At 38.7% G+C, this 20,229-nt stretch overlaps 1 long non-coding RNA gene across 3 annotated transcripts in view; it reads right to left on the reverse strand.

Annotated features, from left to right (window-relative positions):
• Positions 1–11,814: 11,814 nt before the first annotated feature.
• LOC134171170 (uncharacterized) overlaps positions 11,815–20,229 on the reverse strand; it is a 40,302-nt gene continuing 31,887 nt past the window's right edge. For 2 of the 3 annotated variants that reach the window (XR_009967532.1, XR_009967530.1), the window contains exon 4: positions 15,081–15,726. This is a non-coding gene — a long non-coding RNA (uncharacterized LOC134171170). Of the gene's footprint in view, positions 11,928–15,080; positions 15,727–20,229 lie in introns of those variants that run through there. The other variant, XR_009967531.1, reaches the window with a different exon arrangement.

Raw genomic sequence — 20,229 nt, forward strand, 5'->3', positions numbered from 1 at the left:
CAGCAAGTTAAGCCAAAAGAGAGGAGTTGGGGGAGAAAAAAAAACAGTAAGATACTTTTACCTACACTGCTGTAAGAAAGCAAGCATGCTCTGGTACTTGTTGACCCTGTGATGATATGGAACAGCCTGTTTGGTAAACAGCATTTGATATTTACCAGGAGACTCTCAAAGGGAAAATCTCCATGGGTATTTGAATATCCTTTTGCTTTTCCTAAGCTTGTCAGCAAAGAAAGATATCTCACTCTTTCAGCCACCATCAACATAAAAAAGATAAAATTGAATCCATCAAACCCATTCTTACTGAATGCAATCTTAAGAACAAATGTTTCTTCTCTCCCGCACACACACGCATATATCCCTGGTGACAGCAATACAAAAAAATTTGAGCATGCTTACGTGAGCCAGAAGAACAAATTGTTTAGTAAGCAAAATTAAAAGTAATCGCATGTGTAAAATGGCCTTGTCTGAATCACACCCTTAAGCCTCTTAAAAAGAAACTACTTATGTAAAATATGATTAAATCTCCACATTCAAGTATGCACAGGAGCATTTCATACGCACATATTTATCTTGGCATTTGGAAGTTTTTTCTGAGTTTTCTTTTCCTGCCACTAGTTTAAACATGTCACACTATGGCATATTTGATAACAAGGACTACTGTAGAGTTCTGTCTTGTACACTGAAGTTATGACTAACACAAGATACCAATTTAATGAGCTGAAAAAGGCATAGCAAGTCTATTTTTATTCTACAGCAAGTCAGTATTTGTTACAGATAAAATGTTGTAAAGGAATAAGTGAATATATATAGACTGCTGCGAGAAAGAGAGTGTTGACTTAAAGAATAAAATCACTAATAGTGATCATTCCTTTTTCCTAGGCAATGCCAGAATTTCAAACCCTTAGTAGGGCACAAAGCCTAGGAAGCAACCCTGTTCCTAAAATTGTTTATTCCAAATAGAAGAGTGCTCCAATACAGACAAATCTCACAAAAATGGAAAATTTAAAATCATAAATTTGAGATGTACATTTTTCAATAAAATAATCTGACATGTTAAAAATGGGGGGGGGGGGGGTGTATATATATAGTGTGTGTTGACAGAAACATTTGGTTTGTTGCAGAAATGCAAGATAAAATAAGGTCTGTTTCCTGTTTTCCCAGTTGGAAAATTACAAGCAAAATACATATATATATCTGTGAAAGGCTAATGCGCATTTCACATTTTCTAGTTAGATTTAAGACAAACTCTTTGCACGAACCTCTGTCTCCCAGTTTATTCTTTCATTTTTTACCCCAAAATTTAAACCAATTTTCTTGCTGTTACTGGTTAAGTCCCCTCCAGTTTCCTAAGCCAGTTATCTGGAACTGAGGATCTGGATCCTTACTTTTGTCTTAACTTCCTAAGGTGAAGTAAGTGTCAAGTTATTAGTAATTCATTAGGTGAGTTACTCCCACACTTTATAGAAATGTATTGTAAGAACCTTATAAATTGTGTTCCCACAGAAATTAATGCATTTCTTCATGGTTTTAATGCTTCTCAGCTGACACTGAGAAACATGAACATGGACCCTGGATTTTGGGGCAACACAGTTCAAGTGTCCTTGCAGGACTAAATGTTCTTCCCAGCTCCCTAGACGGATTTAATCTGAGAGACATGCACAGTGCATGCTTCCCACACACTTCTAGAATTAGGCATTACAAACATTATAGCCAAGTACTTCTGCTTCTCAGAGGCTGGAGTACTTCTTTTACCCAGTAGCTCAGTGGCTAAATCACTTGCTCAGGAAAGCACTATGCAATGTAGCTTCTTCAGCCTGAGGGGCTGAAATCTATAGATTTCCCCCGCAGGAAGAACACCCTCGCCATGCACAGGCTGTCTGGTTTGACATAATTTACACTCCTGTTGAAGCTGTACCACTTCGGAAAATGTGATTCGTGATTTACTGGACCAAAAAGAGGACTGACTCATTGCATGAGTATGACCCCCTCCTCTACCGATAAAGACGTTTTCTTGAGAGAATACCTTAACCCCTTCACAGAGACTATGTGCAGAATCTCAGTCAGTTGAATGAACATATGACGGTCTGCTGTCGATAAATACTTGACCTTACTGCGACTTGTATGAGGCCAAAAGCTACCTAAGCTTGACTTTACCAGCCAAAATATGAGTACTAAGCTAATACAGTTATGAGAAAGAAAAATATAGAAAGTGATTTATACAACGATACTGCCTACTGAGCATTAAATATAACGAATCCTCACTAGTTCACTCTCATTCAAAAGCCACAGTGCTTGTGAAAGATTGACCTAGAATGACAGGTAAGATCCCACCAAGTCACTCACCCCTGAACAGGACTGGGGAGAACTGGAAGGGCAAAACGCAGGTAAACTTGTGGATCAAGATAAAGACAGTTTAGTAAATGATGGAAAAGAAAGAAAAAAGTGGTTGTCCAGCAGAGTGACGCCCCGCTATTCCCCAAGCCTTAGAAAAAAATCCCTCCACTTTTTATTGCTACAAGGCTGACATTCTATGCAATGGGATCCATTTGGTCGACTGCAGTCAGATGTCCTGGCTGCATCCCCTCCCAGTCTCTTGCCTACCCCCAGCCTACTCAGTAATGGGGCAAAGAGAAACAGCAAAAGCCTTAGAGCTGTACAAGGACTGTTTGGCAACAGCTAAAACATCAGTGTGTTACCAACACCGTTTTAGTCACCAGTCTAAAACAAAGCACTGTGTGGGCTGCTATGAAGTAAATTTGGCTACTTTTCCACCCCCAGCTAAATCCAGTACACGCTGAATCAGCTCAAACCAATTTCACTCTTCTTTTGAATATCTGTGTCCCTACTTTTGGCTTCTTTCACAGAACTACATGCATAAACAGGCAGAACTCACCTCAGGACTTTCAGTTCAGGAAACCAACTTTTCTCTCCCACTTGTGAAGACTTGGATGTTCAGGTGCTGGATTGAGATACTGTACCTAGCTGCTATAAATCAGGATTTTATTTTAGTAGAAGCTTTGCCATTCAGCTGGTACCCCTGGGAGGACAGGGATGCTATGAGAGAAAAATACCAACACGAGGAATGGCTGAAGGCATATTAGCACATCTGCTACTAGGACTGCAGCCCACAGAGGGCAAATGAACTTAATTCTTCACTTTCTGTATGCCTACAAATAGTTCATTCTTAAAATGATGCAGATTCATCTAAAAATAAATATATTACAGGGAAACTGTACATTATGGTAGAAAGAAGGAAAGATCTCAGTCTGAATCAAATCAATGCCTACACCAAAAATCACTCCTTACCTCCAAAGTTTGAGAGAATTTACAGTTGGAGACAAATGCCACACCTTCCAGAGTCTGACTTACTTGTAACGTGCACCAAGATCTTGGTAACTGGAGCTCTACAGCTGTACAATATTACAGGATCATTACATGATTACAAAATGATCAGCAATTGCAGCTTAACAGCAGTGATACAAAGCTGTCAGTGCAGGCTGCAGACCAAATGCTTAGCCCAGTTCGGTTCCTTCAGTGGTATTTTGGCATTGCAGTGACTTGGAAGTCAGGTCTGGCTGGTGCTTTGTAGCTCATGAAGAAGTCTTGAGTGGGACCAGCCCAACTTGAGCAGGGACAGCTCTCCTCCCTAGGGGAATGAGGAGAGCATGTTGTGCATTTCTGCATTTCATAGAATCAGCTAGGTTGGAAAAGACCTCTAAGAACATCAAGTCCAACCTTTACCCCAGCACTGCCAAGTCCACCACTAAACCATGTCATTACGAGCCTCATCCATATGTTTTCTGAACAACTCCAGGGATGGTGATTCCACCACTATCCTGGGAAGCCTGTTTCAGCTGACCTCTGCTTGCTCCACCAGCTCTGTGGAGGTTTTACACCCTGAGAGAGAGGTGCCTTAGGCCATGACACATAATTAATTACAGTAGTAGTTTGCCATGGCTGCAGCCAACCATGGGAAAGCATCTCATAGGCCTGCTGTTTGCTTATTGTCCCTGGGCAAGTTAGGTCTGGATTAGGCCTGCAGGTGTTCTCTGACTCCATAAATAAGCTCATTTTCAGCTCCTGCCAAACAAAAAGACCAGGAAGACTGAAGTTGTTAATATTAATTCTGGCACACATCTGCAGAAGGCACTTGTCCTTTCAGCTTAGCAACCTTGCCTGCATTCCAGTATCTTTCTATAGAAGACATTACATAACCTGCATCCCATGTGATGATACTCTCCTAATTCAAGCCAATCTGAATTTTTCAAATTGGGTCTCCTGCTACATGCTACCACATATTTTAAGATATACTGAGAATGTTCCCATCGTTCATCATTGAATGTCATCAGGAAAACCAAATCTTTCTAGTCAAACAATTGTGTATATTATGGTATATATTGATTATAAAAATGTTTTAGAAAATTAAATGGGCAATGGAACAATAAATAGCTTTTTTCTAGGATGAGATCTTCTCAACAAAAATTCTATTGTGATTTAACATAGTTACAAATCTCCAAGACAAAAACTTACATTTTTTTTTATTAGTATGTTAATGAAGACATTTTTTTCTTTGTTACTTCTGGGACGTGACTGTGGACATAAGGTATGATGCACAAAACACCCTCAGTGAGATTATATCTTCTTAGCTGAGTGAAGTTTAATTAAAGAATATTGCTTTTTTTTCTGACTATAGAAGCAAGCCTAAGTTGGTTTTCCTGAGCACATGTCTAGATCCACCCTTCTGCCCTTCTTTGGTTGCATTCTCATACCAGGTGCCCAGTTCCCTCCTGTGCTGTACCCTTTAGAAAGTGAATACCAGGTGTCTGTACGTGGCATACAGCAGGAGATACAGCCAGTCATGACAGTGCACACCTTGCAGAGGTGTTTGTGAAAGGAACACGTAGTTCCTTTTTGTCGTGGTTTAAACCACTTCTTACTGCAAAGCACAACAGAGAGCTGACTGTGCATCCACCATGCCTAGAGCCTAATTCTCCACTCCATCTCACGTGTCATGACTGTGCAATGGAAATCAATGAAGTTACACAGCCAGAAAATTGGTGAAACAGAGACCGGCCTTCGCTCCCTGAAGCAGCTTCAGTTAACTGGTGAGAGAAACAATCCCTCTACATACATTTGTCAATCTGGCTCCGTTTATGTCAATTAAAAGCATTGCTTTTGACTTCAAGGGAGTCTAGTCACATTTGTATACTGTTCAGAAAGTGCTCTAGAGACTCTTCAAGAGAAAGGTCTTTTTATCAGGTAGAGGGCAAAAACCTGTACACACTGATGATGCATAGTATTTAAACGAAGTTAGCAATATTCTCTACATTTGAAGATAAAGGTATCAAACATTGTGATGAAAACCACAAATTTTTAAATGGCTATTATTAATTCTCTACATCTGACAGAAGTAAAGAGAAGATCCTCCATGGATGTAAATTTAATCTAATGTTGACAATTTACACAAGGCAGATTTTAAGTTGTGTACAAGTTTGCACATTCTCTTTTAGAAAAGTCCATTAATTCACATCATAGCATCATAAACCAGAAGAAGCCATGCAGTGAACTGCAGTTTACCAGCAAAGAGTGGGACACAACATAATGACAGCTGGTGACTCACACAGTAAACTTCACTTTCAGTCTCACCAAATAATCACAACTGATGTCTGTTAAATAAAGGACAGATTAACAATATGGCACAACCTAGGCAAGATGGTAACCTCTCCCTCCAGCTGAAGTTGTTTTCAAGTTTTTCACATTGATGCTACCAAAAACTTCATAAACTGTGGACTAATTTTTTCATACAGAAGAGGAAATGGCATGTAACATGAATAAAGAAATTGATCATAAACATTATCTTTTAGCCTCTTGACTTAACATAGAGAAGGTCATGTGGCATCAGGCATGTAAACTGAACCTGTTAACTGAGGAGCACAGCATAGGAGTAATATTAAACATACATACAGTTTTTCACCACACCCCTAAAAAAAGACATTTAAAATATTGGGGGGGGGGGGTGTAAGAAAAATAAACCAAATGAACCAAAGAAGCTAAAAGGGAGAGATGGACATAGAATGAAATTAAGTTCTGAATTATGAAAAGGTATGAGAAATAAACAGTAGTTAGAGCACATATTGCTTTTTTATAACAAATAACAGAAAGAACTAAGAACAAATCCACAGGGGTTTTCATTATGTTATTATTTCAGAGTCTTCCTAAAAGAAGAATCAGTCCTGTCGAAAGATAGGTGGGAGGGTTGCTTCTAAAAAACAAAAACCTGCTACAACAGTATCATAAATCTTTTAAAATGGAAGTATGCTAAGCGTGATGTGTGCCAACTATGCCGAAAATCTTTCTGCGAAGTCCAAAAATAATTATTTCACTTACACAGAGAGTTTAAATGAATCAGGGTACTACAGCATTCTCATTTTGAAGTATGAGGAATCCTTCTATATCAAAACATATAGCTTTGACTATTCTTCCTTTGCAAAGTATTAGTGTGCACTTTTTCTTTGTAGGAAGAAAACTAACTCTACCCCAGCTGAAACCAGGACAGTATTAAACAACATTTTAAAGTTATAAGAGTATAGAGAACACCGTATGATTTTTTTACACTCACCTCATTCAAAGATGTTATCTAAAAAGATTGAACTGATTGTTCAGATGCCTGCGTGTTTTACCCCCTATTAACAAGATCCAGCCTGAAGCAAGGTTAGACCTAAGATGAAAATCTTGACAAATTGAAAAGGCTTTTGAATGGGAATTGAATCTTTATTTTTTCAAGTGTATATATATTTTGCAAGAGCCCAAAATATTCCAGACTTGTTAGAAACAAACATTTAAGAGCTATAATCATTAACCATAGCAAACAATTTAACACTTTTCAGGAGGACAGAGCATCTGCTCAGCAGTACAGGTAGTTTACAACAAGCATGATGAAAATACACCAGAGTGCAATACAGGCAGAGAGAAGCCACATCCACTTACACAAATTAGCATGTAGTATTGCTATGGGCTTTTTTATTATTATTATTTTTATGTAGGATGCTGTTCTACATTGCAGCATACATTCATTGGGATACCAAATGCCCTCTGCTTCCCTGACCTGAACAGCAGTGGCACGCAGCCTGCATCCTGAAAGTTCAGTGTAGGTCTGAGTGCCTAGTGAGTTACTGGCTTCATCTAACAAAGCACAGCCACTTCACAATCTGTTTATATATGCATCATGGTGATGCATAGACCTTGCCAAAGGGAAACTTATATAGCAACCCTCTCTGCAGTTAAAGAAGCTTAGCTGAAAATACAGATTTATAGCAAATTGGACTACTGTTTCCTTGTGATTCTTCCACTAAACTGACTCAACTAAAAGTAGGGTTTTACTAAAAATAAGGTGTTATTAGTTCAGATATAGTGTGGCTCTTGAAATAAATCTTTATATGCCTCTATTCAGCTTCACAAATGAAATAAAAATTTTGATTAATTTTAAGAAATGCAGTTATATGAAACAGGTTTTCACACCTGTCACACAGGAAGGATTGCAGACAGGTTGGAGCTGAGGTTGCACTGCAACCTCTCACCCTTGTGCACCACCTCAGGGAACTGTCCGCCATTACAACCACTGCCCTCGTTTGAGTATGAAGGGAGATCAGGGCTAGCACACCACAGTGAGTCTTCTCCTATGATCATTGAACTCAAAATGTTTTGGTCAGACATGGAAGAAGTGAAATGGATGAAAAACAGCCTGATCTCCTGTCCTGGGTTAAGCCGTAGAAGTCATTTTTCTCTTTGTTAGTAGCCGGTGCAGTGCTGTTTTTGACTTTCAGCCTGGGAACAGCACTAGTAACACCGATGGTTTTAGTTGCTGCTCAGTAATGTTCACTCTGACCAAGGACTTTCTGAGCCTCATGCTCTGCCAGGGAGGAGGAGAAGCAGGGGGGAAGCAGAAACAGGACACCTGACCCAAACTAGCCAAAGAGGTATTCCATACCACAGCATGTCATGCCCAGGATGTAAACTGGGGCAGTTACCCAGAAGGGCAAGATCACTGCCCTGTTGGGCTAGGTATAGGTTGGCAGGTGGTGAGCAGTTGTATTCTCTTCCCTTGTTATTTCCCTTATCATTATTATTATTGGTGGTAGCAGTAGTGATTTATGTTATACTTTAGTTACTGGGCTGTTCTTATCTCAACCCGTGGGAGTTACATTCTTTTGATTCTCCTCCCCATCCCTCTGGGAGCTGGGGGAGAAAGAAGAAGGGAAAGTGAGCAAGCAGCTGCATGATTCTGAGTTACTAGCTGGGCTTAAACCTTCACATCTCAGCACCCATAGGGAGACCAAGAAGCTGCTCACAGAAAGTGCATGGGCAAGACTACGATATGGATGCTGTCATGAAACTTCACAGCTGTTGGCACAGTCTCAACCTGATTTTTGATGCAGTCTATTAACAGTGTCTGGAAAAGAGAAAGCAGAGATGAGTCGAGCTGTTTATGTCATATTTCTCTTCACATTTTGTCAGGGCAAAGGGCACAGTCCATTTTCACTCCTAATGCTATCCTGTTAACTGAGAGGAAAAGAGGTTGCATAGGACCTGGCGTCAGTTTTTCCCATGTAAAAGGATTCAAATTTCTCTTTATTGTAAGTGAGCACAAGTTGGTTTGTTAGGAATGCTGGAAAAGTGACAATGACCTGCTGGAGTATGCTGCTCATGCTAGGAAATGCCCACTTGTCAATGCTGGGAATTTTCATGGCTGCACTGATTCCAGTCAAGTTTATGGGAAAAGAATTGCACTTCCTCTGCAGTAATGCGAAAGAAAACCACAGTAAAAACTAAATTTGCCAATAGAATTCACAGAACTTCTGAAAGCCCTTTCTAACTCACTGTGGAACAAAAATAAATTTGAAACTTATGAAAGTGTTCAGAACATGGAGTATTGTCCATCTGCCCAAGACTTCAAACTCTGCAAAGTGGTTCCACCTTTTGGAAATGCATATGCATCCCTGCTTCCTTCCACTACAGTAAGCAATTGCTTTGTTTCAAAGATTTTCACAGAACTCCCTTTTTCATTTCCTTCTAAACAAAGCATTTCTATTCAAAATACTGATTAATACTCTCCTTTTAAACAATAAAACTCCACTCTACCTTGAAGCAACCCAGTGGTTTATCTTGCAGACCTACAATCCACCTCATTCTTTGAGCTTCTTTGCTCTAAGGCAGTTTCAGCCTGAAGTACTTAAAGACTATACAGATAGAAGACTAAAAATATACATACTACAGATAAAAGACTGCCAGGGTATAATGATGCTACCACAATAAACAGTGGGCAGGCAGTATCATCATCTCAGCATCAGCATTTAGCAAGCATCATGCTACACTGTAATGAGGTGACTGGGCTGCAGAAGATGATTCCATGAACTGAAGTTTTGAATGCTTACTGGATTGGAAATCCTTCTAAGTGTAAACACACTTCATTGCTATGCTGTTACAAGCATTTCTATATTTTCTCTCCCCATTCATCCTCACTATCAGTTACCATTTGCACCATCCTATGGGCATGACCTGGTACTGATTCAGGGGGAATTAGTCTTGATTGCCCCACTGTACATAACCTATGTTAGCTCTTCCTTAAGGGGTTCCCACTCAGACCCTGCTGTTTTATAGTTCAACTTAGATCCTGCTGTTTTATTGTTCAGATACAGCAGACGGAAGGGTTTGGTCTTACTTCGAGGTATGTTTTACATAAATGCACTTAAAACCAGCACTCACTTTTACTGAAATCATTCATGCTGAAAGTTATAGTCTGCTTGAGTGAAAAGAAGCATAACATTTCTACAGTGCTGAAATACAGGAATTTTTTCTACACAGGAAAAAGAAATGTTGTTCCACAATAAAGACTTAGTATTTAAATCCTTGTTTTATTCTTTATCTGAAGTTCAATATACATGGGGTATGTTGTAAAACTTAAGTCTTACTCAGACCCCTTTCACACAAATAAATGTTACCCAACAGTACACATAAGCCATAATCCTTCACTTTCTTTGCTCAGCTCCTTTATACATGCTCTAGACATGGGATTTACAGGCTCTAAGACATAGCTTCAAGAATGGCCTTCACTAAATGGAGTTAAGAGCTGTCAAAAAAAAAAATATCCATGTGTTATTATAACATTTCATCTTGTGTTCTCCACAGCATTTCGGCCAGTCCATTTGAGGTCCTGAACATTCTGATCCACAGCCTACTGCAGGTCAGATCAACATTTACCAAGGTCTGCAAAGGAAAGGTACTGGCTCTGCCTCTGCCGGTCCATCCAGGCACAGCTGGGCCATGAAGCGGCGCTACAGTTCACCCCAGGAACCTCAGGCTGCATCTCTCTGTGCTTCTCGCGCCATCTAATTCTCTGCCAAGAAAAGGCCAGTTGAGGGAAATCTAAATGCCTTCTGCTATTTCTGGCACAGGGAAGGACTGCAAGGCATTGTTGCATCCATCTGCATTTTCAGCATCGAACAGCCATTGTTTATTCCATATCAAGCATCAGATTTCCCCGTATGAAAGGCAGAAATACATACATAGCCACAGAAACCCTTTTAGGTTAAGGAAAGTAAAACAAAAATCACAGTAAGAACCTCAAGAGGAATTATACAAGGTCATGTCTCTTACAGTTGTCTAAAATGAGCTGATCACAGAGTGGCTGCATGCCTGCTACCACAGAAAATTTTATAAAACTAAAGGAAAAAAACAATTACAATAATACTGATAAATCCATTAGCCTCTTACCTATTTACTATACCTGTGAAGCACTGAGGTACTTGATGAAGACACTGTCTCTGCCATCAGGAATTTGTGCCTGAAATAAGGCATGAATTAAAAGAATTCTTGAGATGTGATGCAAATATCAAGGTATGTCTAGCACTGACATTGCTTTTGCTAACTCATATGATTTCATCAATTTTATAACTACATTTCAGCTCACAGTAATTTCTGAATGACCAGCTGGCTATCTGATTCTCAATCTTATAACATTAGCAAATTCTGCAAAATCCTGTTTTCCAAAATCCTGAACTTATACCCAAACAATCAATAATGGTCACTTTACATTAGTCTTCCTAGTCTACAGTTAGTGGATCCTGCTCCACAGGTTTAAAATCAAACGTGATAATTATTCTAGTTTCCTGCTGAAGAAGCCAGAAAGAAATCCTTTGAGACTTTAACTACCCAATATCCTACTTGAATCCAAAGGACATATACATTTAACATTGCTACATACCTAGAGATCATATACATACAGTGCATGTTTTGTGCATATATATGTGCATATATACACAGAGAACATATGTATGCAGTAAATAAAAGTCAGTTCAGTGGACAACCTACTTATATATTTTATTGCTCCTTTCCATTTATCAAGTTTATTATTCATGAAAATCCAGAGCTTAAATAGAGATAATCTGGCCCTCATGCAGAGATGGCTGAGCCAAAATCCATTCAACCACTTCATGCCTCTGTCACTTCTGCCTTCACTGGCATTCACTGAGACATAAAGGAGGATGTATCCAAACAAAGTGGCTTATAACTAATTGCACCAGCTTCATTAATACTGCATTATGTGTCTCTTGACTATAGAGAACTGACAATGCAAAAGATGTCAAGAGCTTATAAAAATGTACATATAAATATTTGGTCCAATATTCAACATGAATATACTAGCAGCTTCTGCTTCAACAGCACAAACCGGGGAAAGGGTCTTTTAACAGTTGCTAACTGGAAACAAAAGGGAAATAGCTTTAACTTCCCAAACACTCAGAGATATTTACATCATTTCTGTGCCTTTTAAGTAATTAGGTGTCACTTCAGAATAAGAAATCCCCACTGTGGTGTAAAGATATCTGGCTGTAAACAGAGCTATCTATGGCATTTCCATTTGCAGAGAAGTCCTAACAACAAAAAAGACAGATGAGAGGTTTTTAATCAAAGGCATCCGGAGTTTAGGGGAAATCACTCCATAATGACCACAGGCACTTCAAACTCAGAAGAAAGAATTTTAGACAACAAATACCAAGACAAATAGGAGGGCATCTTTTTGCTCAGGTGTAAGAGGAGGCCTGTGTCTTACATTTGCTTTGCTTGTAACTGTTTACAAATGTCTAAATAGCAATCTGACCTCAGTCACAATGATACAGCGAAGGCATGACATTAAAGAGTGTGTCCACAATCCAACATGGATTCACATGAAACCACCAGTTGTGGCTTGCTTTCACAAGGGCAACAGATATCAGGAATAAATTAGGACAAAGCAAGGAGGTATTCCAGCAACTGCCATGGCACACCACCTCTGAGATGTGTTCCCATGCAGCAGCTGATATGCACCAAGAGCATTTCAGAGTCTGCAAAGGCTCACTTTTCAGAGTGCATTACTTGCTGTGAGGTAGAACTCATTTCAGCAAGTGCAAGCTGGCAAGCTCCTCACCCATGAGCTGATTAAGGGGCTAACACTCTCTATCTGAGCAGCTTTGTGTTCTTAGCAATGGATAGCCAAAAGAAGACACATACATGGAGAACATGCTTTATCTCTTTTGTACTTTCCACCTTTCTCTGCTCCTCCAGGAGACTCTGGAAATTAGCACTGGAGCTCTGGCAGAGCGTACATTATTACAAGCAGTACGTACAACTGTGACCAGCTACAATGAACAAAACAAGTAAACTTCCAACTAAATACGCTATTCTTCATTCATGTTGAATTCTACAACTGTATCAAAACAGAATCAGCTGTTCCTGAAATAGAGATGAAAAGCTTTCTCATGAACATCACGAACATGATGCTCATGAGAACATGATGGGCACAAAAATTTCATGAACAGATTTTTGGATTTCAGACCTTTCTTTCACTTTTTCTTTACTGAACAATATATTTTAATGCCACTGAGGGAGAAGCCTCACTGAGCACTTCTTACATGCAACTGAGATCCCAGATGGTATCCTACGGTACTTTAGGTAATCCTTTTGTCAGAGCTACAGTCAGTAATAACTAAAAATTAATTGTTCATGGCACATACTGTCTTGAGAATCAAGCTATTTTTTGATCTTGTAATTAAAGTTCACTTTCCATCATGCAAAAATCTATGCAATCTAGGAAATAGTTCAGTCATTAATAATTTCATTCATTTATGACCTGCTGTATACTAATTAAAGTCAAAATGGAATTTGGAGATGACATAGTAGATTTCTTCTTTTTCACTTAGTCTCTCATGGTTATCTTTTATATTGTTAAGATACAAATACAGATACATGCAACTAAAAAATATGTTTCCTAAAATCTGTTTGTTTTTATGGAGTCTGTTGGGAATGGAGTTAACTGTCTTCATAGCAGCCGGTATAGTGCTGTGCTTTGCATTTGTGGCTAAACCAGTGCCAGTGCACCAGTGGCCAGTGGTCTGGGGATGGGCAAAGGGCAGGGAGGGGACACAGCTGGGACAGCTGACCCACACTGTAAAAAGAAATGTTACCTACCATATGACACTGTGCACAGCAATAAAAGCTCAGGGATAAGGGCAGGATACAAGACATTTGTCTTACCAAGAAATCATTATGCATATTTGAGAGGGGAGTGAGAGGTACAGTGGGTATTTTGCTGCTGGCTGGGGTCAACACACCACATTGCTCTTTCTGAACATTTGCTATAGTTGAATATCTCCCTTGCCTCCTGTGCATTCCATTCACTGCATCCAAATTACCACTTAAGTGATAGAGCAAGAGCAATTCTCTGCATAGCTTATCCAGCTGAAAATAGGCCACCTTTGATTTCAAGCTGCTCTTGGAACAAAACAAAGGCATGAAAATCTCAGAACAAAAACTAAGCTAATAATCTGAAAAAGGGAGTTAATTTAATGTGATATATACATACAGACAAAACGCTTCCCAAATATTGAGCTTTAAGGGTTCTCATTTTTAAACAAATAATACATGAGAAAAATTATGCGTTTCGATTGAGGGTACCAAACATCACCCTCCAATCTTGGTTCAAACTGATCTGCTGATCGCAAATTGATCAATATTTAGTAGAATAATATGAAGTACTGAAGAATTTCAGGAAACTGTTCTTTTACATAGACAAGGCTTTCACAGTACAACTGTTTAATATTCCAGAAATACCCATGCAGTGATAATTCTGTTTAAACGTTTACACAAGTGAGGCCCCACTTCCCTCAGAATCCACTATTATCTCAGGTGATAATAGTCTGCTTCTGCCCTACACCCTTGCGACACAGGGACACCATGTTTCTCTGCTGATAAGGCACCAATGCAACTAGGCATGATCTTTAGTCCCAGTGCCCTGCTTACTCTTCTGACCTTGCAAATTTGATAGGCAGACTGTAAGAAGAGAGCAACCAACTTCCATGTGTATGCAAGCAAACAGGGAAGAGAACAGTCTGCCCATATCTAAGCAGAATGCACCAAATACTGAGTTGACACTAATTGAAGGCAAGTCTTAAAATGTTTTAAAATTTCAAGCCTTCCATTTTAACACCTGCAAATAAACTGTTATCTCCCAGTTCCACACCAACACTAATACTGATGAAAAACCAGTACCTATATTTCAACAGCCAAAGTTATAAAAATTCACAGAAAGAGGTGGATACTATTACAAAGCTCTCATGGAAAGGAAATAAGTGGGCTCGGAACTATTTAAATGAAAAACTTGCAACTATTATTGAGGAAAATTGACAACATGAGTAATGTTCCTTTGAAAATGAAATGAGGTATCAGAAAAGGAGTTGTTCCAAACAAATGAAAGCAAGTTCATTCTGATTTGGTCAGTCTTTACCATCATGTCTTCGTTTTCTTGCTTTATACTTCAGGTCTCAAGGCCTAAACAAAGATTAATGAAACCTATTTAATGTGTCCCCATCAGAGAAAGACTGTAGAATATATATAGAAATAGTTGTGAATAGCATTGCACTGTATTGTCTTCTATCAATATGTAATATGACATACTAAATCCAATACATGTGAACAATAAAGTGAATTCAATTTCCATGCAAAAAAAAAAAAAGGCAATTCATTATGCTTACTACAAATGGTGTGGGGGTTGTTGTCAATGAAAAACATGATTATTTCTTTATATGGTTTAACTGCTGACACAAAAAAGTGTAATCTTCAAAGTCAGGAGTAAATTCCATGAATGCTTTCTTTTAATGGCTAATAACAATGAAAGCAACACTAACTGCCTGGCTACATATACAATATAAACCTACAAACATTATCATTTTAAGATAAAAGAAAATGTTTTCAGTATCTCTTTACTAGCAAAGAACACAGAAATTAAAATGACAAAGATCTTCACATAACTGGACTGTATTACATTTGATGGCAACAGACTCCATCTTCACCACACATCTTCAACAGTTCTTAGAAGACAGTGATGGTCTAATGTACTATATATGGGACAGAGACAAATTATACACACTTGTCATTTATATCCATTTATTGCTGCAGTAATGTAAGAAAGGACACCACACAAAAAATAACGCTGTAAGATCTCCAGGAAAAAATGAATAATGGCATAGGAACACTCATTCACAGTATACCATTCACAGCTCAGTTATTCTTACAAGCCTCCAAACACCACCAGTTCAGGCACTGCAGAAGCGCATAGCTGGACACCGACCTGGTGAATGGTGGAAAGGGAACAGTAACACCTGTATTGTCTTCTACTAGTGGAAAAGACTCTTCACCCTAAAATAAATAAATAAATAAATAAATAAAATCCTAAAAAAAGGCCACTCTCTTCCAGCATATCCACGCCTGCTTAGAGAAAAGAGCATCAAACTAAAACATCTTCAGTCTAAATAGCATCTCTTGTCTTCCACCTTAGTCTTACAAGGACAACAGCATCAGAGAGATGAAAAACCAGGAGAACATAGACAAAAACCCTCAAATTACACTTTTATCAAATATCACCCTCCTCTTCCCTCAGCCTTCAAGTGGAGAAAAATTGAAAGCTCACACGAATAAGCATTGGCTTGAAAGTAAGGGGCTGAGGTGACAAATAAGGCTTCATTTTCTCCTAAGATTTCCCTCCCAAACAGCAACAGAGACTCCACTGAAGAACAGTCATCATTTTGTAAACAGAAACAGCCAAAGACATTGAAAAAGGTTACTTTTGCGGCTGGTCCTTTTTGAAAAAACAAACCCATCAACTGACAACAAAATTCAGCATCTCATTCACGTTTCCCGATGCTTTGTACCTAATACTGAAATATCTTCCCTCCCATTAAAATCTGAATAAAACTATATCAAACAAATCAGCTGCAGAATTATTTTCAGATGGGCTTCAGCTCAGCAGAAACACTTAGTGAAAAAGCCATGCAGAAGAACAATTGATGGAGAAGTTTCCAGTAATAAATAATACCACAGTACTTTGAGTTTGAGAGGGAATTCCTAGGCAAGCAACTAAGAACAACCGAAAAATGCCTTGGTCAAACCAACAGAACTTCTAAGCTAAACTGGCTCTGGTTTAAATCCTGGCTACACTCTTGCTTCCTAGGGTCCTTGTGTCTAATCCTTTGCACACTGTCTTTATTGGCTCAGATTTGCTAGCAGTTTGCAGCTTTGCTCTGGTTTTAAAAGACTGTGAATCTGTAATGAGAACTGATTAGAGCATTTCCAGTGAAACAGGTCAAAGTTTTTACCTGGAAGACATCCAAGATGTGGTGGGATCAAATCAGTTTCCATCTAAAGCAGCTGGAATTCCAATCCTGACCTGAAAATAGACAACTTCTGTGCAATTTTGTTGTGCAGTATCATCCAAACAGTCCAGTTTTGTTCTAATGAGGAAAAAAGGCCAGAACCAGAATTCTCAAAAAACTGATGAGAAACAGAACTGTTTCTGACTCTGTGATTATTTTTAGTAAAATACTGGAGATACACCCTGTGGTGTATAAAATTGAACTGCTTTGTTATCATAATTTTGGGGAGAAAAAGAGTGAAGGAACTTACTAAATCATTACATTATCGCTTATTTTTCACTACAAGTATAGAAACAAAGTTACTTTCAGTAGCTCTTAAACTCTACAATCTTTACGTAACATTTTGGAGGAGAACCTCCAGGCCTACATTACATGATCTCATTTGAAAGCATGAAACCAGCACGTTCTGAGGATGTAGAAATAGATGTGGGCTCAGAGCAGAACACAGATGCTCTTATGCTAGAGACATACCAGACACATGTGCTGTAACAAAATAAGTACGAAAGAAAGTATCAACTTGGGATCTTCCTTTTTTTCCTGCTTCACCATGATATCTTCCTTTATAATCTCTATAAAACTCATTATGGGCTTCTTGAAGTAAAAGGTTTTGAATCAGTTCTTCTGGGCTTTGCCTTATATCTATTACTTCAGACTCTAAGCTTATCTTCACATTAGCTTAGTCACCAATTAAATGTAATTGCCTAATGATCTAGAACAGCATCAACTATATGCAAAAAAGCACAACCATAAGAAATATTATGTAATTCTAAAAAATCAAATGCCAGCAGTAATTCCCCATAGTGCTGAAAGTGTATAAGAAAAAATTTCATATTCCTTAAAAATTACTGTCTTCCTTTATTAAATCCTCCAGATATATTTCACAGATCATGTCTGTCCCTAATCATGTCATTTTATGTTCCTTAATGTAACATTGCCAGGTAGTCAATGCTTCCTTCACAGCTTACAGTGGGAAGACTGGAGTGTTTTTTACTTAATGTACCAAACCACATTCCCATCACAGATTCACAAATCCTACAGAGGCACTTGCATTTGAAAACCAAAATCAAACCTGGAGAACAAAATAAGCAATGAGCACATATGCAGCCTCTTTGTCATATTCAGTGAATTTGTCATGTTCTGTGATTAAAAAAATAAAATGATGTCATCTGCATGGTGACACTGCAGGTATTTTACAGTATTTCACATCCAGAAAATGGTTTATGGAGCTGGACTTAGAAAAAAACCACAGATTTTGCAACTTTTTTGAACTGCTGATGCTTCTGGAATTTCTTTATCATATATACCTATAGGTAATACTATATACATGGATGGGAATGGGTCATGACATCTAGCCCATCTGTTTAAGCAATACAGTGCAACAGCCACTCAGTCCAGCAGATTGCTTTGATGCCTACTCCTTGCACATCCTTGTTCAGAACAGCCACAAAGAACTTGCTCAAACTTTGCAACATACTTGAGGCTTGCAATAAAAGGGCCAAAGACACAACTGCAATTTGACACAAGAAAAAACAATTCTTAGCATTACCGATGCCTTGGCCCCACAGGAGCACAAAGAACTTGTTACTTTGAACCTCAGATGCTCCCAAGCAGCTAACTATGTTGTACATTACAACATAAACTACAACTTCCCCACCGTCTCCTCCATACTTGGCAAACAGTACAGGGAAGGAAGAAGAATTTTCCCTCCTGATCCCCAGATCTTGTAGAACAGATTAACACACCAGTCAGCCCCCCAGACAAACCGTTCTCTACTAATAGACAGTTTTGAAGCTTCACAAAAATAACACTAACCTTCCTTCCTGTGCCTGAAGGCAGGGAAACCCCATTCTAGTTGGATACAGGGGTTAGGACTCATACTGTTGTGCTTTTATTCCATTACTGGTGTGTTGTATGATGAACATATAGACACATCAGAGTTGAGGTGAGGATTTCACTGCTTTTCAGCTCTCTTTTGCCATCAACCCCTCACCTCCTTAGATTATTGTCACTGCTGGCAAGCCCCTACTGTTTTGCAGTTTCTACTACATGTAGATATTTCATTAAATGTTTGTATATTCTCAGGCCTTTATTCTCCTGTTTGAGCCTATTGATTTCAATCCCTCTCCGCTATTATTGTCTTCTCACAAATGAGTTATTGGCACGAAGTATTTTAAACTCATCTGTGTGAAAGGCAGCCAAAGACAAAGCAAATTGCATTGCTATAAAGGTTTCTTTTCATAGTTCAATATAATCACAAATTAATTTTCTGCAAAATAAAATATGAAAAGCCTCCACTATAAATAAAGTTCCTGTGAAAAGTCACTGTATTCTGCTGAAAATACCATATTCAAAAGTTAAAAATAAAGTCTTTCAAGAAAAAGAGTCTGTGTGGGGGTAAAACTTCTCCCTCTCTTTTGTATTCATAAAGTTTAAACTTTCGCTGTAGGTTTAAATCTCTTCCCACCTCCTCTTTTCTTTTTCAGCCAGAAAACCTACGGCATTGAAGTCCCAGGGATGAGGAATGACTCACCCTCAAGTGCTGAGTCACAATCACACCAAATAAACTCTTACATCTTGATGGAGCACCAAATCCAATAGCTTTGCTTAGTCACTTGACTTTGCCGTAATTCCTATGATTCACTCAAACCCAAAACTTTGATTTCTTATTTCTTATTTTTGCTTGCAATATATATATTCAGTTAGATAACCCTTATACAACTCTTAAAGCTGAATTTTTTCAAGCCACCGCTAACCTTAAATCAGATCCCAAGTTTTAGACATAAGGTGTGTCACTTATTAAATCCAAGAGGCCAATGCGCCAAACTGCACATCGGCTTGAATTTGAACTGCTGATCTCCCAATCCTTGGGCACCTACAGAGAATGCCAACTGACATCTAAAGACACGTACATTAGGACTTCATCCTGCCCTGACTCATGCCACCAACAACCTACCATCGGCTTAACAGCCTGGCCATTCTCTCAGCCTGACAAGGTCAGACACAAGAAGTGAGTGCTCAGCAGTTTGCACAGAGGATCACGTATGTAATCCTGATTAAAAAGTCAGTGTTGGAGCAACAGAATTTCCATTCCTTCATCATTTCAGTTTGTTAACTTTTGTCCTATCTGGAGGTAGATAAAGCAAAATTACTTCACCCAGCTGTTTATCACTTCATCCAATTATTTATATTCGGAAGAAGTTAACTCAACTAAGGTAATTCATGTATTTCTTTCCACAGGAATTTACAGCAATGTTTCATCTAATTACTCTTAACATTGCAGCCATAATCCTGAGAACTTCTCTAAAAGGTTGCAGGCAGGCTAGCATGGGGGGAGGTGCGGACGTGTGAAGGAAACTCATCACTGACAGAGGTTAATGCAGATAGAGTAAGTAAGATTCTGATGACTGTCACAATGTAATACCTACAGAGGGTAATTATCATCATACTGTTATTTATTCTTCTGTCTTGAGGCACAGTTTTTGTGTTTCAT

This window comes from Pezoporus occidentalis, unplaced genomic scaffold (genome assembly GCF_034315485.1).
Source record: "Pezoporus occidentalis ecotype Australia unplaced genomic scaffold, CSIRO_AGI_Poc_V1 ctg4, whole genome shotgun sequence".
In the NCBI taxonomy this organism is placed as follows: Eukaryota; Metazoa; Chordata; class Aves; order Psittaciformes; family Psittacidae; genus Pezoporus; species Pezoporus occidentalis.